Raw genomic sequence first — 22,203 nt, forward strand, 5'->3', positions numbered from 1 at the left:
ATAAGACTTTTAGAGAAACATACTTTTAAATGCCAAGGGAAAGCTAATGACCACAGAATTCTGCATATGTGCGTCATTCATGCTTCTTGGTGTAGAGATATTTTTCTTCTTGAATCTCCCTTGGTGAAGGACTGGGTCTGCTCTATTTCTTTTTCCCATCCCTGCTCAGCACTCAACATCTCCCATTATCTCAAGTTTTCAACTTACTGTTCCATCAAGTTTGCCCACGGGAGCCCAAGCTTTGTCCTGGCCTCTCCTTTGGGCCAAAGCCATCCTCCTACTGATCTGATGGGTTAGATGTCTTCACTGAGAGTAGTTAGAGGAGTGCTCTCCACACCTGAATAAACATTTGTGTCAATTGATACATATGATAACACTCTCCTTACCTGCAACTGAGACAACTACTACCCAACCCCCCAAATCAGCAGTATTGGTGCTCTCACTTTTTCAGCAGCATCCTGGTATCACCCACTCCCTCACTTGCAGTATACAGGGGATCTAGTACCCCAGTTCCTTACTGGTTATACTCCAAAAGTGGTGAAATACAAATACGAATTATAGAAAAGTTGGCAGAACTATACAATGAAATACTTTTTCAGACCTGGAGACTAGTGATAATTTTCTCAGCTTTGAAAAAAAAGTTATGAAAGATTGGTAGTTTCAAAATTTCAGAAGCACTTTTATAATGAAGACCAGCAAAACTAAGTCATAAAGGAGAGCAAAAGCCTAGTACAGTGATGGCGAACCTATGACACGCGTGTCAGAGGTGACACGTGAACTCATTTTTTGGTTGATTTTTCTTTGTTAAATGGCATTTAAATATGTAAAATAAATATCAAAAATATAAGTCTTTGTTTTACTATGGTTGCAAATATCAAAAACTTTCTATATGTGACACGGCACCAGAGTTAAGTAGGGTTTTTCAAAATGCTGACACACCGAGCTCAAAAGGTTCGCCATTACTGGCCTAGTACATGGATGTGTTTATGTATGACAAAGAGTTAATGACCATACTGAATTATGCTTAGATTGCATTTGAATTTATAAGAAAAACATCAAGACACTGAAAATATATGTAAGCAAGAATTGTAAATAGATCATTAGCAATCAAAGAAGTATAAATACTGTAAAGGTGAAAACAGTTCATCCTCATTGCTACACCTAGAAATGCACATAAAATCAATTAAAATACCATTTCAACCCTACAAAGTTGTGTGTGTGGAAGTGTGTTCCACTGAGCTATTTGTGTAGTAGATAAACAGATATGCTAATACAATGCTTATTGAATTTGAGTTGGCAAAACTCTTTAGGCAAGCAATATAACAACCTATAATATTTCCACAGGAATGCCATCTCTGGAAATTTATTATAAAGAGAATTGAATAGGAAAAAATGATCCATAGACAGAAAGAAGCTCATCACAGATCGTCAAATAATAATCACACACACAAGCACATAACACACACACACATATATTTTCTACGTTTTTTAAACACTCAGCATAGACCCTAATAGTATTAAAATGATAATTTTAAATACTGTGTAGAAACATAGACAAAGTTTCTGATGTAAATGGGAAAAGAATAAAAATCAAAACAAATGAAGAAAGGAATTTATACTGTGACTGTAATTATGTAGTTCATGTCGTTCAAAAGACTGACAGTTTGCAAAACTAAAAATCATGTTAAAATGCTGGGATTATAAATATTCTATTTTTCTAACATGTCAGCAAGATTTACTCAAAGCTACTTTGTTTTTGTTCAGAGATTTGTGTCTGGAAGGGTAAATGATTTGTCATTCTCAGCCTTGTCATAACAAAATTATAAAAGTTTTGCTTGCTATGGAAATAAATTCATTCAAATTTTAGTTCACAACTAAAGCCTGTTAAAATGTTGATGTACAGAGAGGGGGAAATCTTGGAGAGAACTAGAAGAAAAGTTGAGCATTCTTCTCATTTAAGGAAACCAAAACTGTCATCAACACCCTAAAATACAGCATTGCTCTCTGCTCACTTAACTATATAAACGGCAAAATAAAGTCATGAAGAAAAGGGAGCTGGGACTTGTTTGAAATTATTAGATCATCTGCATGTCAAAGAAAATAGTCACATTATTCTCTAGGGCTAAGCTGAAGAACCTGTGGGCCCAGCTCCAGGGAACTGCAGAAACTTCTGATGTTGCACTGACCTGAAGCTCCAGAGAGATCTTTAAACTAAGAAGAATTTTGACAATAAGTTGGAAGAAATAGCTACACTAATTTCAAGGAAAACAAACAAGTCACTGAACTGCAGATATACCCAGGGATTTCTCCTTTTTATGAACTGAACATGAAAATACACAAATGTGTCTCAACTTTTAGGCATCACAGCATGAGAGCGAAATATTTTTTTATTAAGTTGATTTTATTTTTATTAAAGATAAGTATACCCATAATTTAAAGACACAAAGTTCTATAAGGATTAAAAAACAAACAGCACTTTTCTGTGCCCCATTTTCTCTCTCCAGAGAATTCATTTTAGCTAAATCTTTACATATTCACTTCCTTATCCCTAAATAGTTGCTTATAATGCTCTAGCTGGTTTGGCTCAGTGGATAGAGCATCGGCCTGTGGACTGAAGGGTCCCAAGTTTGATTCTGGCCAAGGGCACATACCTGGGTTGCGGGCTCGATCCCCAGTGTGGGGCATGCAGGAGGCAGCCGGTCAATGATTCTCTCATCATTGATGTTTCTATCTCTCTCTCCCTCTCCCTTTCTCTCTGAAATCAATAAAAATGTATTAAAAAACAAAAAAATAATTGCTTAAAATGATACTTTAATTTTTCCCCATTTGGAGGCACTGTGAAGTAAGTGGGAAATTTCTCCACAAATATACACACACAACTCACATTTCCCAACATTCTAACTTCTGAATTTGGTGAAGATACGTATTCTCAGTTTTATTTTACTAGATTCATGATAGTCACAGCTGAACTATGTTCTTTATCATGATTATGTTTGCTTTCCTGAACAATATTTTGTTTTCTCTATAGTCTTTTTTCTTTATTTGCTAAGTTTATATGTACTTACCATTGACTTAACCACCTAAATCTTCTCCAGAGGCATGACCCTGTCCCTAATATACTGAAACCATTAATTATTGCATTGCTTGCGTTTTTAAAATACATCTTTCAGAACCACCTGTCCTGCATTAGCCTGGGTACCCTCTGAACCTTATATATTCCTTTTCTTAGGAACTTTTCTCATTGATGTCTTGGGCATCTCTTTTGCTTCTCTTCTGTTCTGGAGCCCTGCATATTTTTTTCATCCCATATCTTGCCCTGGTTGGAAACCATATATATAAGAAATACTTGGAATTATTAAGCCATTGCTCTAGTATCTTCCATTTTCCAATGCATCTACTGAGATTATCTAATACTAATCTGATTGTTTAAATTGTAGATATTCCTGTTAGTATTCTTTGGCAATTTCAGAGTGGTGGGCATCCCCATGGGTCTGTTGCATCCAATGTGCAGTACCCTGGGTGGGAACTTTCATGCTTGGAACTGGTGGTCATGTCTACATGTTTTCTTTGAGTTGCTTCTTTGATGATTTTCTGTTCTCTTGCACTATTTCCTCTCTTTCTGGCACTCATACTGTCCTGATGTTGGACAACGTGGTTGGGTCCTTTCATCTTATTTCTTTCTTGCTTTTTATAGCTTTTCCTTTTTGCCTATTTTCTTGCGTTTCCAAAACTTACCTTCTTACTCTTATTTAAGTTTTTCATTTCTATAATATTTTCAATATCCAAGAGCTCAGTTTAATAGCTAAAGGTTCCTTTTTCTAGCAAATCTTCCTTATTATATGGATATAATATATTTTCTTATTGCTCTGAAAATATTAATGATATTTTAAATATGTTCTTTTCCCTTAAAAGTCTCTATTTATTTTAAATTGAGGGGCCATATAATACAGTGGTTATTGGTATGGATTTCAGTAATTAAGTGCCTTCATTCAAGTCCTGGCCTCACTGCATATTAGTTATGTAACCTTGGAAAGGTTAGTTAAGCTTTCAGTGCCTCAGTTTCTTTATCTGTAAAAATTATAAAGGACAGAGTTGCTCTGAATACTGTAGGCTAATACCTATTTAATGCTTACAACAATGCTCAGCATCAGGTAAGTCCTATATGTTTTATGTTACATGAGAAGCTAATTATTTGTCTTTTTTATTGTTAGGTTTAGACTTTGCAATTTATAAATCATATCTTTAAATATCTTGTGATCTCCAGTGTTATGCTCAGATCTGCTTCTGGAGCACCTAAGAGATGGTTGGAAACTATGCATGTCAAGGGTGTTTCCACTTGGAGCTCCAGTGGCGCAATCGGTTAGCGCGCGGTACTTATAAGGGTGTTTCCATGTGCAGACTTAAACTGTAGGCCATTTAGTTGGGGAACTCTTGATGTCATCTTCATGTTTTGAACTTGTCAGATCTCTTGCCTGAAGAGTACACACCTATCTGCCCTATCTGCCCTATAAGAGAAGGTGGCTGGAAATTTCAACATTCAGTTTACATTTTTACTTAAAAATTTCTACAAGGTATTTTCATCCACTATTCTGCTTTATGCTTTCTGGAGAACAAAATTCAGACTTCAGTCTGGAAAGGAGGAGATAAATTAGGGACAAGATCTGGGTGTCTAAATTCCTTTTAAACAAATGTCTTAATTTAAGTTAGGTCTCAGATTTTCCTCTCACTGCCTTGAGAATCATGTCACTGATCTGGTAAGTTAGTAACCATTTAACCACAGATTTCCAGGCCCAATGCTCTCAAAAGAAGTGGTTTTATATCTTGCTACAAATCCCTTTGCTATTTTTAATGGGATTTTACAGAGAATAAAGGTAAATGCAAGAGTTCAATTTACCATCTTTAACCAGAAATTGAAATGACTGTTTAAGACAATGAAAGGCAATTATTAGTGGGGAAAAAATTGTCTAAATTGTACCTAAGCTTTTATCTCTATACATTTCCCTTTCTTAGCAAGCATTGATATTTTGGGAATAGCACTTCTGAATAATTGCACCCTGTGCCCATTTAACATTTTTTCTCAATAGCAAAGCAGAAATAAGACCTAAGTTCTGAATGTAACCACAGTATACTGCCTCGCCAGCCCTGGCCCTCTGCAGAGAAACCCCCAGTAGCACCAGGGCGCAGCATCAACCAGCCAGCATTACCTTCTCCACTTTGTGCTTAAGCATGGAGACATACATGAGGTTGTCTATTTGTGAGTTGCTATATGTCAAATGGCCCCAAAAAGAAAATTTCAAGAGTGGCATAGGGCTTCTGAGAGAGCATAGAGAAGCATACTCTTTGAAAATGATTCAGAAAAGCTCCACAGAAGAGAATGAGAAAGTGAGAGAGAGAGCAGCAGTCAAAACAGCCATTTCCCATGTGTGTGGCATGGTGAGGGAAGGGTCACTTTTACATTTGAATCTGATACAAGCAGCACCTTTAAACAGAACATGCTTTAGGGTAAGAGTTATTTCAGGAAAGGTCATTCTCACCTCATACTTCTTTGGGGAGGCAGCAAGTTAAAGGAGTTAAATTGAAAATAGGTGTATTATTGTGTAAAACGTGGTTTCAGCAATGCTAACTAATATTGCCAGGCTTAACTAGTTATCTAGTCTACTTTTAAACATATATTTTTATTGATTTCAGAGAGGAAGGAAGTGGGAGAGAGAGATAGAAACATCAATGATGAGAGAGAATCATTGATCGGCTGCCTCCTGCATGCCCCACTCTGGGCATCAAGCTCAAAACCCAGGCATGGGCCCTGACCAAGAATCAAACTGTAACCTCCTGGTTCACAGGTGGGTGCTCAACCACTGTGCCATACCGGCTGAGCTATTCTATTTTTTTAATTAAATAAAATTATAATTAAATAGAGATTTAATTCCATATCTCCAGGGTTACCACAATGGGGTTTATAGCAACCGCTATCACTAAAACATTACCTCAGTGGAGCCATGATGGCAGCACCATTCCTCCTGCAGGAAAAGATCCAGTGGAAGAGGGTAGCCCCTTGGGTATTGTACCGTCAAACTTATTCTGCACACAGGTTGCCCACAGCATCTGCAGCAGAGCAGCTTGACACTGAGTCATGTGAGCTCATCGTCTTTTGAAGCACTGAGTCTGTCCACAACATGTTCTAGCTGATCCAAACGTCTCAACCGTCATTGACATCAGAAGAACACGGTGGATGATTTAGGCATATAAGAAATGCTAAAAAGTTAAGCATTTCTCCTCCTGCCTGTGTTCCATCAGGGATTCCTGGAATTCTATATAATAAAAGCCTAATATGCAAATTGTCCCCTTGAGAGGTCGTTTGACCACTCGCTATGACATATGCTGACCACCAAGGGGCAGCGCGGAACATGGCAGTTGTCCGCAACACACTGCTACCTCTTGCTGGCTACCTGGGGGCAGGGTGACAGGGCCGGAGGTGCGGTGAGAGTGTGGGGTGTCCACCAAACTCGCTCTCACTTCCCCTGATACCCTCCCCCAAGATGCCAGGGCTCACATGCCAGGGAAGCCCCTGTGCTCAGGTGCCAGGCACCTGCAAGGAGCCCATGGCCTCTTCCAGGTGAGCTGGGCTGCAGCCGCTGGGACCGCAGGGTTCGCACAGGAGACAGTCTGCAAGGCCAGCCAGGAGAGAGCACACTGCCCACCCAGTTTCTGTGCAGCTCCGCTGGGCAGCCCAGAGGCCCATGCTGTGCCCTGGCCATGCTCACCACATCTTCGCATGGGGACTTAGGTGCCGTGACTTAGGCAGAGGGGTCTCAGGTGCTGCCCAGGGCCCAGAGGTCAGATGGGACCTGCCCTTCCATAGGACCTGCCCTTCCACACCAGAGGCTTGCGCTTCCATCACCGGCCAGGCCTAGAAACCGCACCCATGCATGAATTTTTGTGCATCAGGCCTCTAGTTATCAAATAAGTTGTACAGCACAACTGCTCTACAAATTTCTCTGAGCTAAACAGAAGTATTCAGATTTAGCTCAAAAAATAAAAAACATATATTCAATTCTTAAACTTAATCAAACTCCAGATGTTCTATTATACAGGGTGGGGCAAATGTAGGTTTATAGTTGTGAGTATGCGAAACAGAGTTTATTCTTGTATTATTATTTATTAATACTCTGTTTCGCATACTCACACCTGCAAACCTACATTTGCCTCATCCTGTACACTCAAATTTGAGATAGGCATGCTGAAAAAAAAATATCTTTGATGTACAAAAAGATTTCTATTGTATATTGTATTCCTAGCACTTGTTTTGCTTAGCACACATTAAAATTAGATCACTGATTGATCATTATTTCCTTTTTAAAAATTACCTGTATTTATAAGTGCAAATATGTGTTCTATACTTATGTATTTTATATACATATGTATTTCTGTGAGCAAAATAGTTGATCCAGTGATATTTCCTATGCCAATTTACTAAGCCCACAACAGCATGTATCTCCACCAAGCAACATAACTCACACCTCTGACTGCATATTAGGTTTTGATTTGGAGAGAAACGGTGAATAAGATTATGCCATCATGTGGAAAAGTACATTTAAAATACCTTAGGCAACGATATTCATTATAAAATATCAGGAACTTAAATCACCGATTCCCCATTATTTTCTTTTCTTAAATCACACACAAGCCGGAAGACAGAAATGTGCCTGGTTGCCGAGCTGAATGAAGAGTGTGTGGGTCACACACCGCCTATTCAGAAACGCGCTCCCTGATGAAGATGGAAACTGTAGAGAATGTTAATGGAAAGACAGAATCTAAAGTTCCTCTGTAGAGGCTATTACCGGACGCAAATGAAAAATGCAGAGCGCAGTGCTCTGGGCTCTTTGGCCCATTCTGCTGAATTGAAAGGGAAAATTGAAAAGGCTCCAATTATTCCATTTATTACCTTGATGAGTTTTTATAACATGAAATGAATTTTGTGATTAATGAGGATTTTATGAAGACTGTACGTAAAAAAAAACTTCATCTATGAAAAGCAAATAGCATTATTTTCTGGCTAGTGAAGGTGAAAATGAAATGCAAAACAAAGTTGATTGACTCCCATTTAATATATAAAAGGTAGCACTAGTTAATAGAGTATTGATTAAAGATATAAAAAGAGATGGTGACAATTCATCAACTATCCTTGTTCTGGGTCCTCGGTGTAGCTGCTTAATAAACATCTTTTCTTATCATTGATTCATATTTTTATGTTACTCTTTTCATATCTTGTTTCTTTTTCCTATAGACATATCAAAATCACACAGTAACATTATAGTAGCACATACTCATGCAAGAAAATATTATTTTAAAAAACTCTTATTTTAACATTTTAAATGGGATTGATCTTAAATAGGTGCAGGCGCCAAAGGGCTGGGATACATTTAATTACATCACATCAGCCTTAATTAGTCAGTTAATTCAGGCACAAAACTATAATTGAGATATAGAGAAATATATCTGTAATGTATGTTTTGTTCATTTGTAAGCTAATTTGAACATATGATCAAACACATGAAATTTATAAATTGTTTTTATAAAATATTTATACATAGGACCATCTTTACAACATATCAAATTGTAAAACAATTTTTAAATCTTTGGAAAATGCTTGATTTTCTTATTAAATTTATCTTCTTTTTCCTTTTACAAGATGTATTCTCCACAAAGAGACAACTTAACCTCACACGCACATACACACACACACACGCACGCACACACACACACGCACGCACACACACACACGCACACACAATGTCTAGCATTGTGAAAGAGAAGAAATACACAAGCTGCCTCTTCCCAGGGTCATGCATAAACAATGCCCAATCCTAATTCAGGAAAAGATGTTAACTACTTTCTATGCAACAACTGCTTCCTTTGTTTTCCTCTAAATAATGATACATAAAGTGATGGGTAAACCCCTCAGGACTATACTTCTGCCCTCATGAGTATACATCATGGAGTACATAACATTCTGCAACTCACAAATCTTAGCAGTGAATAGATTATGGGGGAAACCACCCTGTTTATAGTATAGTGTTTTAAGCATTTTCTTCTTTTTCTTGACCCACAGATAACTTTGCCCTATGGTTGGCATTTTGAACCTAAGCAAGAAATCAGCAACTCTGTGAAATCAGTGCCAATCAATCCTACTCCATGTCTCTATCTTAATGGACTCTTATCCAGCACCGGATAAATGGCCAGCTTAACACTCAATCCAATTGGTAATCTGGTCAGGTGGCCCAAGAAACCTCTACCTACAACCAAGAGACAAGCCAAGGGAAAATACATCAGATAATTATATTTATCCCGCGTAGATTTCATAGATATTTTTAAACATATAAAACCAAAAAATACAGTAATGCATTGTATATAATGATGATGGAGAAACAGGATTAAGCATTACCCTTCTCCTTGAAGTGATATAATCAGAGAGTAAAAATATTAGATCGATCAGTATTTTAAAAGGAAGTACAAGATTTTAGACTTGAAACAGACAAAAACTTTGCATATCTTTTGCTCCAAATTTCTCATTTATGTTAAAAAAAATAGATTTATAGCACATCTCTGTATGCCTACCATTTATAGTCAAGTGTAATTACTTTTGCCATTTACCTTCCAAGATAATAGAAACTAATAGCATTGTGCTGAAATAATTTTGAAGCGACATTAAAAAGCTGCTGAATATAGTTAAGTATTATTATTAATCACTAGATTCAGGATCAATACAGCTTCACATTAAATTTAGCTTAGCCTGAGTTATGCCTGAAGATATATTTAACCATTTTGTGATGTTTCTACATAGCTATATAGATCATACAACGCAAATTTTCCATATTCATTGCCATGTTAAATATTATATTTCAGTGTCAGCAAATGCTTCCTGTTTTTTATTTTGAAAAATTTAGTCACTTTATATATTAGTGATATTTCATGATTCATAATAGTTACCTGGCATAGTCTAATTAAAATTTCCTCTTGCTGCTTTACTAAATACAATTGCATATGGCTGTGGTCGGCAAACCGCGGCTCGCAAGCCACATGCGGCTCTTTGGCCCCTTCACTGTGGCTCTTCCACAAAACACCACGTGCGGGCGCGCACGTACAGTGCAATTGAAACTTCGTGGCCCATGTGCAAAAGTCGATATTTTGTGGAAGAGCCACACTGAAGGGGCCAAAGAGCCGCATGTGGCTCGCAAGCCTCAATTTGCCAAGCCACAGTTTGCCGACCACTGCCATATGGAAATACCACATTATTTCCAAATTTTATGAGTCCATAATCACATATTTTTATTGAATTAATCTAAAATGTTAGTATAAACAAAAAAGATAATACTACAGTGTTTGCCGTCCTTGATAGTCATCAAATTACTAAATCAATATTAGTTACAATGTGCAGAATATCAATCACTGCTCAGTCTAAACAAGTGGGCAAAGAGATTTTCCCTCAAGGGACATAGGAACACACTGTGCAAAATACCGGCAGCCATCCATAATGACTTAGGTTTGTAATAGTTCTCATAGTTTACAAAGGAATTTCACATTTATTTTATATTTTATTCAGATTAATTCTGTAAGGTTCCCATTTTAAAGAGGCCAAGGTGCTGGAGCAAGACCCTCCATAATAGGATTGTGTCAAGTTAGCGTGTCTGTCTGGGTCCTTAGGAGAGAGGTTATGACTGACAAGTGGGCAGACAACCAGCTCCCAGGAAAAAAGTTTCCCAAGCTGTTGTTTAATGAGACTCTCCCTTTTAATATTTCAAGTCATATGGAGGAAGATAAATTCAAGGTACTCAAAGTTGGCCAAAAATAAGTTTGGATGGAAGTTGAGAGAATAGATGATTCTGTACATAATTTAATGGGGGTATTTTTTTTACTCATATATTCATTCCTTGCCTGGTTACTAGGAAGAGGTCAGCTGATCTGAACAAAAAAGAACAAACCAAAAGAAAGAAATATGCCCTTAAAAATGGGAGTATAATAATTATTAAACATGGACACAAATTCTTCTACACTCCACCCATTAAGAGATATTCTCCTTACCCTTAAATCAGGGTGGAATTGTGACTGATACAATTATAGAGTGTGATATACGTAACACCAAATGGCTTATGAGGGTAGTCCCTATAAAACACGCAGATTCTGCCTTGTCTAACTGGGACACTCACTTTTGAAGCCCAAGCCCCATGTCTGACTACCGTGAGGTCTCCATGCCATTAAGAAACCCAAAGCCCCCAGGAGCATCATCCAGAGATGCCAGTGAAGCTGTCTCCAGATGATCCGGCCCCCAGTCGCTCAAGTCACTCGCAGCCCCCTGGGTCTTCCTAGCTGTGCCCCGAACACTGTGGAGACAAACTCCCACACCGCGCCCTTTCTAAACTTCTGGTTCACAGGACCTGTGAACATAAGAAGGCAGGGGTGGTTTTGTGCCTTTAAGATTTGAGGTAGTTCGTTATAAGTAATAGAGAAATGGATTATTTTGACATTTGTCAAGGCAGGGTTTGGGTTTTATTCTCACTTCTTCCTAAGAGCAAGGCTTTGGTATGACAAATAAGAAAGACCCAATTTGCTTTGTAATGGATACAAAATAGCTAAGAGAGGCAGTCAAAAGTCCCAATATAAAATATTTGTTGTTTTTGTAGCTATTTCCCTCTGGAAAAAGTGAAAGATGTAGATTTCAGGATGATCTGTTGCATTAACAACACAGAGAAATAGAAGAACCTTGCCTTTCCCTTAAACAAAGCAGTCTAAGGAGGGTATAGTGGTGGGAATTACAGAAACACACACACACACACACCAGAAAAACCCAAAAACAAACAAACAAGAAAACATGGAAAGGAGGGGGGAGAGAGGGAGAGAGAAAAAGAGACGCCAAAATGCCCATCTGAGGCGGATGCCATGTGGATGAGTTCAGGAAATGTTTGCATCATGCTCTGGACCATCTACTTATGATTCCTTCTGATAAAGGGAATGGCAACAGGAGGGGTTATATTTTGGAAGGTTCGTCTATTAGGCTGTTGAATAACCACTTTGGAAATGATTCCAGTAAATCACAGTTTTAAAATCTGTTAGCAAAGTTGTTAAAATGTAACCAAACAGTAAAATGAGAATGTTGCCACCTGGCAGTAGGGTACCATCCCTGTGTCCACTTGGGACTCATACAGGGAGCAGCAGGGGGGGTGGAGGGAAGGTGAGTGACGCCTACACTCAGAGAACTAGCACACCCTCAATCACAGTTTTCTAACACCTTGTTCAGGGCTTCTAGCCATCTTGAAACAAGAATAAAGCACCCGCCAAGGACTGAACGCCACCATCTAGATATAAACAGAATATGGAGAATCCTATCTAATAAAAGGGTAATATGCAAATTAACCATCACTCTGACACAAAGATGGTGGTGCCCAGTCCCCTCAGGCCCGCCGGAGTCCCCAGTCCTTTCAGCCCAAACTGATTACTATGGCAAGTGGGCTGGGAAGGTTTTCAGCAAGTGTGAGAAGCAAGTGTGAGAAGTGCCTTGGCAGGATGAGGGAGAGTCGGCAGGCTCAGGGCCGCTGCCCCACCCTCCCCTCGGAGTTTGGTTCTGAAACCACAGGGACCTGCTCCAGCGCAGGCTGGGGAGGAAGCACCGCTGCCGCCCGCCCAGCGCCAGGTCCCTGGTTAAGGAAGCAGGTCCAAGTCGCAGCCACTAAGCCTGGCTGGGCTGTCTCACCCCGGACCATCGTGGCTGAGCTCTGGCGGGGGTGGTGAGCGCCTCCGGGATCACTGTCTGCCCCCCAGCCGGGCCACAGGATGAACATTTTAATGAAAATGGGATGCCTGCACCCCACCCCACTGCGCCCGGTCCCGAGGAGGAGAGGGCAGCAGGATCAAGTGTGCAGCATCAGGACCCTGTTCAGAGGCACTGGGTCTCGGGAGGGGCTGGGGCAACCTGCAGGCGCGTTATAAGGAAGAGGTGCTGAACCACCAGGACTCTGAGGGCTGGCTGCTGGAGGGCGCAAAGGTGCAGACGAGGCGGCCCTCGCCTGCACTGAGCTCAAAAAGCACATCGACAGCCTGATGTACGAAATCGCCTTTCTGAAGAAGGTGCATGAAGAGGAGCTCGCCAAGCTGCAGGCACAGATCCGTAAGCTCAGATCTCCATGGAGATGGACGTGTTCTCCAAGCCCGACCTCTCCGCTGCGCTCAAGGACATCCGCGCCCAGTAGGAGAAGCTGGCTGCCAAGAATATGCAGAATGCTGAAGAATGGTTCAAGAGCCGCTTCACCGTGCTGACCGAGAGCACTGCCAAGAACACTGACGCAGTGCGGGCCGCCAAGGACGAGGTGTCCGAGAGCCGCCACCTGCTCAAGGCCAAGACCCTGGAGATGGACGCGTGCCGGGACATGAACGAAGAGCTGGAAAAGCAGCTGCAAGAGCTGGAGGATAAGCAGAACGCCGACATTAGTGCATGCAGGACACAATCAACAAATTAGAAAATGAGTTGAGAACTACAAAGAGTGAAATGGCACGATATTTAAAAGAATACCAGGACCTCCTCAATGTGAAGATGGCTTTGGACATTGACCTTGCAGCTTACAGGAAACTCTTGGAAGGTGAGGAGACCCAGCTCAGTTTCATCAGGTGGGAAGCACAGCCAGCGGCTACTCCCAGAGTTCCCAGGTCTTTGGCCCATCTGCCTACGGTGGTTTACAGACCAGCTCCTACTTGATGTCTGCTCGCTCCTTCCCTTCTTACTACACCAGCCACGTCCAGGAGGAGCAGATCGAGGTGGAGGAGACCATTGAGGCTGCAAAAGCCAAGGAAGCTAAGGATGAACCCCTCTCTGAAGGAGAAGCTGAAGAGGAGGAGAAGGAGAAGGAAGAGGCTGAGGAAGAGGAAGGAGAGGAAGAGGAAGAAGGTGCCAAGGAAGAATTTGAGGACGCAAAGGAGGAAGAAGGAGGTGAAGGTGAAGGAGAAGATGCTCAAGAAGCTGAGGACAAGAAGAAAGATGAAGGTGCTGGGGGAGGAGCAAGCAACCAAGAAGAAAGATTGAGCCCCGCTTTCCTTAATTATTTCAGGAATAATCCTCCCAAAACCAGGTCAACCCCGTCACCAACCAAGCAGTTGAGTTCCTGATACTATATGAACCAAGAAGTCAATATATGTAACATTCTGAGGTGACTCAGGTTGGACATTAAATGTTGTGCTATGACGTTGCTCCTTATGCAGAGTGTCTGTTTGCTTGCAGAGTGGCTTCCTGGCTTGCTGCCAGCCTGTGCATGGTCCATGCTTATGAGTTCAGGATCTATGGGAATGTGAATAATTCAGACGTTTACAATAAAAGCACATGAATACATGAATTCACTAATGTTAATGTTAAACTTCATGGAAAGAAATAGTCCTTTGAATCTTTGGTGGTTAGAAATTAAAGATCTCAAATCATGTGCAATAAACAGTAAATAAAGTTACACCGAATGAAAAAAAATACATCGGGGGCCAGGAAACATTCAAAGAACTGGGGAACCATTCCCAAATCAGGAAGGGAAGTCACAGGGTGTATATTATTGCTATGAGTACAGTATTTCCTACTACTTACAACATACACAATGTAATGTATTAGATGCCTCCTTATCGCATGAAGTATGTATTCTCATAGAGTAATACTGGTAGATATGTTATAATTATGGTGGTATGTCATATCCTAGCTATACTAATAAAAGGGTAATATGCTAATTAGACCATGAGACTTTCTGGACATAGCCATGGTGGTGGGACTAAGGCAGAGGCAGTTAGGGGTGATCAGGCCAGGAATGGAGGGCAGTTGGGGGCAATCAGGCAGGCAGGGAGGGGCAGTTGGGGGCAAGCTGGCCAGCAGGCAGAGTGGTTAGGGGTAATCAAGCAGGCAGGCAGGTGAGCGGTTAGGAGTCAGCGGTCCCGAATTGCGAGGGGGTTGTCCCTGTGGGATCAGGCCTAAACCGGCAGTCGGACATCCCCCGAGGGGTCCCAGATTGGAGAGGGCGCAGGCCGGGCTCAGGGACACCGCCCCCCACCCATGCACGAGTTTAAAATAGCCTGGGAATGAAAATTAATTTTATTTGCTTACATCTATGAAGTTGTAGAATAGGAAAGAGGATTTTTTTGTCTCCACTTAATTGGGGGGAGTTGAGATACAGTAAAATATAGAAGGAAATCACCTGGAAGCCAAACCCAGCAGACTGAATGTTGTCACTTCTCAGAGAAAGTCAATTTCTTAAATTTCGGAGGCGTCACTTCTTTCTCACTTACCAGGAGTTAATATTTCTTATAGGATTCTCCTCTATTTATTCGTAATTTTAAAATCAGTCTTTAAACATTATCTGATCAGTTTCTTCCTGCAACCAAAAAAAAGGAAGGTGATATTTTTGTAACTTGTTAATAAATTTCAGCAAAAATATCATGTCTTGGACAATAACAAGACCTAATGTATTGCAAATATATTTTATAACTAAGCTGGAATGTCTGGGAAGATGGAAGGGGGAAAAAAGACCTTGTTTATTTGCATTTTAATAGAGTAAGAATTGCATTTTGAAAACTGCTGCAGTTTCATTTTAAACCAAGCCATGTTTGAATACACACATTTCAGCATTTTTAAACACCTCTGTTTCCCATAAAACCACTACATACATTTAATTTCCTCAATTGTGTATCACCATATTCAGGAAAAAGCAAGAACACTTTGGGCAAATCACTGACAGTCATAATAGTTCTCCATGGAGTAAGTTCCATCTCAGTGCCCAGAAAAATACCAAATCTGACGAAATAGATTCTTATTTTCCTAAACGACAGACCCCACTTCACTAACTCAAAATGACTATATAATATTACCACTTTTTAAAGGGACATTTTGTTTACATACTTCCTTTCTCCTTGGCTCCAAACCAAATGAATTGAGTTAGCTCAGATATTTTATTGGAGCTAGTGACCTTGTAAATTATATTGAACATCTAAAGAATGCCTGTTGTGGGTAGTTTATTACCAAATATGTACAACTAATAATGTGAAGCGATTGGGGTTTCCATTCACATAGGAAAGAAACTAGAAAATTGGAACTGCTGAACTACTGTTTATGTAATGAGGTTTATAACTTCTAATTTTAAGTTAGTGCCACTTATTCCTCTAATGGGGAAACTAACTTTCGCTAAAGTTAATTAGAAATAAATGCATTACATTGAGGGAATATTCCACCTATCAATAAAACTGATCCTAGGTTGTTTTGATGCCTGTCACTCTAAAACTCATAAATCTTGAAAATAACATTGTCAATTCTTAGTTATCTAAAAATTAATCTCTCATCTCCTCCTTCCCTGCAGTTTCAGAAGAGACATTATCCCATCTTTTTCATGGCTAATGGTTCCATCTCCAGCCTGCTTTTATCTATTGTGGCCTTTCTGAGAGAAGTACTTCTCTAATGGGAGACGCTGGAAAGAGTTGGAAAGATTTACTTTCAGGAATAAACAGTCCTGGGCTCAGACCTCCATAACTGACCGCTTCCTAATTCCCTGAGATGTGACCGCGGGGACATTAATCACCTTGCACCTGTAGGTAACGGGTTTGAAAAGCCCTTTTCCCTACTGCATGGGAATGTGGACATTGGTTAATTTTAGCCAAATGAATCCTGCCTGGTAAATTGCACCTGGACAGGGAGGAACTATAAACATGCTGCGACCACATTATGGGGGAAGTCATTGGTTTGAACTTCCCTACATGTAAAGACTCTCGCAACTAGTATCTTCCTCACAAGAACCCTGGGAACTATGCTCGTGGAGTTGCCCAGGCCTGTTGACTTCTGTGGAGCATGAGGCTCCAATCAGACCCATTTTTCATCGTCCTGATGAATCTCATCCCCTCATACGTGAGCTGTCTGCCGAGTGCCGCATGGTCTCCTATATGGGGAAATACGTGGCGCTTCCCTACTGGTATCTGCCTGTTCTGCATGCCCTTCTGAGCATCCTACTGCCAGATGTGACCTATGATAGTCCAGTGAATCTGAATATTTAGCTGAGACTGAGAAGAATCCCCCCCCCCCATTATCAGTGAACAAGGATAATAAAATCTACCTTTTAATAATACCATGAGGATTAAATCAGATCACATGTAAAGGCACACACCCATATTGGTTCAAACACACCTATATTTATATTAAGTCCACACATATACAGACCTGGGCAAAAGTAGGTTGCAAAACACAGTTTATTTTTGTATTATTATTTGTGAATTACTGTTATTTTCCACGGGAACAACTGTAAACCTACTTTTGCCCAGCACTGTATAGTATGAGAAAGCTGATTGCATTGAGATTTTGTCAAAATTGTAATTGAAAATGCAGTTCTGTAATTGATGTTAATCTCCCACTGATAATTATAAATTGATGAGGGCAGGAGTCACTCCTGCCATGTAGTGTTCTCATCTGCCATCAGTGAGCTGCCCACAATCAGTACTCAGTTTATGTCTGTTCTTTCTTATCAGTGGAGATCCCAAATTGAGATCTGTGGAAAGCCAACTCCTTTTCATTTTGACAGGAGTTGTTTTAAATGGAAAAGAAAAAGACTCATTGGCCAAATAAATTTGGGAAATACCCAGTCACGTAATACTAAAACATTTTCTTCTTATTACAGTACTTCTTGCAATTCTCCAAAATAGTGTGGTGTGGGGAAAAGACATAAACTCACTGCCTATGCATTTCTATCCCCCTCATTTTTAGGGCTGATTTTGAGATGGGTTTTATGCAGGAAATACTGCCAAAATATAGAGACAGATCCTCTTGGAGCTTGAAGTGTCTCTGGCTATAGACAGAGACAACTGATCCTCTCATATACAAGTGAGTGGAATGAAAACGAAAGATTTAGTAAATTTTCAAAGATCCACAGCAAGCAATATGTCCCTCTAGAGCTCACCATTTTGTTGATTGAAAATTGCCCATGCAACTTGCCACAGTTTGTCTGTATTATACTCCCCCCTTCCACACACACACTAACCATTCCAAACCGGCTAGGGCTGCCTCTTTTTTAATTGGAATGTTTGCTTTATGGTGTTGAGTTTTGTTAAGTTCTTTATAAATTTTGGATATTAACCCCTTATCAGATATATCACTAGTGAATATGTTCTCCCATTCAGTGTGCTGTCTTTTCATTTTGTTGATGGTTTCTTTTGCTTTGCAAAAACTTTTTTTGATGTAGTCCTATTTGTTTATTTTTTCTTTTGTTTCCCTTGCCTGGAGTGATATATCAGAAAAAATATTGCTATGAGAAATGTCTGAGATTTTACTGCCTATGTTTTCTTCTAGGATTTTCATGAGTTTTGAGTCTGCTAGTAACATTTAAGTCTTTAATCCATTTTGAGTTTATTCTTGTATATGGTATAAAAAGTTGGTCTCATTTCATTTTTTTTAAAGTCCTAGCTACAGCAATCAGCCTACAAGAAAAAGAAGCATAAAAGGCATTGGAAAGGAATAAGTAAAGCTATCATTATTTGCAGATGACATGATACTGTATATAGACAGCTCTAAAGAGTCCCCACCAAAAAAGTATTAGAACTGATAAATGAATTCAGTAATTATCAGGATACAAAATAAATGCCCAGAAATCTGTTTCATTTTATATACCAATAATGAAATATCAGAAAGGAAATTAAGAAAATAATCCCATTCACAATTGCTTTAAAATTGTGCTTTAAAAATAATAAAATACTTAGGAATAAATTTAACCAAGAATGTAAAAGACCTATATTTGGAAAATTGTACGACACCAAAGAAAGAAATTGAAGAAGATACAAATAAGTAGAAGTATATACCATGTTTAAGGATTGGAAGAATTAATATCATTAAAATGTCCATACTCCCCAAAGCAATCTATAGATTCAAAGCAATTCCTATCAAAATACCAATGGCATATTTCACAGAACTAAAACAAATATGCCAAGAAATTTATATGGAACCACAAAAGACCTTGAATAGCCACAGCAATGTTAAGAAGAACAAAATTGAAGGAATCATGCTACCTGATATCAAACTATACTATAAGGCCATGGTAATCAAAACAGCATGGTACTGACATAAGAACAGACATATAGGTCAATGGAACAGAATATAGAGCCCAGAAATAAGCCCACATCTTTATAGTCAACATTTGACTAAAGAGGCAAAAACATGCAATGGAGTAAAGATAGTCTATTCAATAAATGGCTTTGGGAAAATTGTACAGATATGTGCATAATGATGATTTTGAAGGAAAAACTTTTGCTTTTGCTGTTAGTAAAATTAATTCAGAAATGGAGTTTGAGACAATACATAGATAGCTGATTTATTTGACTAAAAAGGAATCTCTCGGCCCTGACAGTGTAGCTCAGAATAATTGGTTAGAGGGTTATCCTGATACGCCAAGGTTTCAGGTTTGAACCCTGGTCAGACACATACAAGAATCAACCAATGGATGCATAAATAAGTGGAATGACAAATCAATGGTTCTCTCTCCTTGCCCTATTCCTCCCTCTTTTTCTAAAATCATTTTTTAAAAAGGAATCTCTCTAGTTACTCTTACCAATCATTAGCCTTCTAACCTCAATCTTATTAAATTGAAACTAGTTTTTGAGACCAAACATCTTTCTTTTAGTCCAGATTGCCTGAAAAGTGTTTCATTAGCATATACTGGGTTTCTGGATTCAGCAAATAAAAATTTAGGGCACTTAGTTCAATTTGAATTTCAGATAAATAATATTTTTCAGCATAATTTTTTTAGTATAAGTAAGTTGAATGCAATATTTGAGACATAAGCATACCAAAAGTATTCATTGTTTATCTGAAATTAAAACTTAACTAAGCACCCTGTATTTTATGTGGCAACCTTAACCATATAATATATCATTTAGAGATAGATGGGAATCTTAGAAAAACCTCAGCTTTAATTTTTTCAAAGGACTTAAGTTGAAATGGTGTTGTGAAAGTTAGATGAGTTAATGGATGGCATGTGATAGTTAAATGGTTGCTATTTACTAAAACTTTTGAAACTTTACTAGGTGCTTCTACTAATACTGATAAATATTATTTTATAGATGATAAAATGTAGGCTCAGAAAGAGTAGGTGACATTATCAAAGTCTTGCTGATATATAATGGTAGAAGCTTATGACCTCTAACTGCTAAGCTGATGCTTTTCATAATATTCCTTTCTGTTGTTGGCCTCAATTTGTACAACTATATATAGTGTTACTACAGAGTATTAATGTCCTGCCCAAAGTGACAATATAGTTTTAAGAGATTTATCTTCTCTTCACCTTCTTCCTGTGATTAATAACTGCAGTATCAGCTGCAGAAGTAACTAGAAGAAATGCATATTTGACTTGAAGCATTCAAAGATATATTAAGGATTTAAACTTATTTTATTTTGAATTGTAAATGTGAAACCTACTGATCACCTAAATGGCCTTATGAGAAGCCTGATTTTACATTTCAATTATTGAATAGCCGAAGGTCAATATTTATTTGATTTTGAAACTAAATGGCTATAGCTATTGATCACAGCATAACAAACTTGCCCAAAATACAGATTGATTTGAATCAGATACACTGGGTAAGAATTACAGTGAAGAATAGCCACATCTGAAACATTATTTATTAACTCTTCTTAAGAGCCAAAACTATTTTTTCTTTTTACATTTAAAATTCTCACCTGCACAATCCTGATTGAAAATCAGTGACAAATAAGTGTGTTGGACTTGGTTTTTACACATTTTTTGAGTAATTTCTGGACTGCAGGGGTTACTCAATGTCATCAGTAAAAGTAAAGCCATCAAAGAAAAGTGCAACATTTTTACTAACCTATCTAAAAAAATCACTTATAAAATAACGCTTCAATCACTTCTTGGCTAACAGCAGGGTTTTTTTTTTTAAACTTTTTAGTGCTCATAGTGGCCCACACACTTGGATAAGTTTACTCCATCTTATACTTTGTGGTCAGGTTGCAAGAGTGAAAATAATTAGGGGAGCAAATAATACTTTACCTCAATCAGAATTCTAGGTGCAATCTGCAGGGGGCTCTGCAAGAACCAATTTGCAGCAGCCAAATCAGTCACAAGCACTGTGCACTGGACATGGTGCAAAATAGGTTCTCCGGAGGTGGGACAACTTCTGATGGACAACCATGAGGGCAACGAGGGCTTACTCAGTGTCAGTGGGGTCTTGGCGGACTCAGTTAAGGTTAGAACTTTCCCAGGCAAACATATAATCAGAGGAGTATTGTATCCAAAATATCAGCATTTCAATTTAAATCCCTAAATGTAATTTGGGAGATAAAGAACATAATTAAGATGACCCAAAACATCATAATTTATGAACTACATATTGATAGTGGAAAAAATATAATGGAAAAAGCATTGCTAAGAGAGTCACGTGAAATAGAGTCAGGAGGCTACTAGGGAAGTGGAGACTATGCACATCTGCCCTAGTTCTCAGAGCTGCCATGAAGCCGCTAACCTGTGACTAAACTCAGCTCCAGGCCCAGCCATAAACATCCTAGAACAACAATGGCTGCATAAACACATAGGGACTTCACTTCCTTATCATTTTCACCACCACCCTGTTTGTATATTGGAGCTAACCAATCCCTGTTACCTAGTCAGCAATCCTTCATTTGTATGAAAGAATTTCATTTTGTGGGTTTTGACTTATAACGCTGCCTTTGCTTGTTCTCTCCAGAGCACAGTTTGGGTTGCTACCTAAATCTCTGTTTCCTGGATTTAAATTCTTTAAGACCCCAAATAAACGTTTAATATTTTTATAGTCTCAGATCTTTATTGGTTAATGTTGTACATTAATAACACTAAATAGTTAACAAAGATCCACTTAATTTTGTTGTAAACCTGAAATTACTGTAAAAATAGTCTTAAAATAACATATAATCAAGTTTATATGAAAGTAATAATAAAACATTGTTTCTACTTTAACAAATTTTTAGACTCCAAATATACTTTTTCTTACAAGTGACAAATTACATTTTTAACTTAAATTATTTTGTTATACAAACCTGTAACTCTTTTGTTATACAAACATATAACAAAGTCATAAACTTTATATACAAATAGCTATTCTAAATTTATAAAATCGTTAAACCAACAAAAACTATCAAACCAATAATTTTAAATTTTGCATTATTAATTT

General features: G+C 38.7%; 1 pseudogene; it reads left to right on the forward strand.

The window, feature by feature from the left end:
* The first annotated feature begins 5,947 nt into the window (after window positions 1-5,947).
* On the forward strand, window positions 5,948-14,068 carry LOC102438253 (annotated as a pseudogene).
* The last annotated feature ends 8,135 nt before the right edge of the window (window positions 14,069-22,203 follow it).

This window comes from Myotis lucifugus, unplaced genomic scaffold, assembly GCF_000147115.1.
Source record: "Myotis lucifugus unplaced genomic scaffold, Myoluc2.0 scaffold_407, whole genome shotgun sequence".
Lineage (NCBI taxonomy): Eukaryota > Metazoa > Chordata > Mammalia > Chiroptera > Vespertilionidae > Myotis > Myotis lucifugus.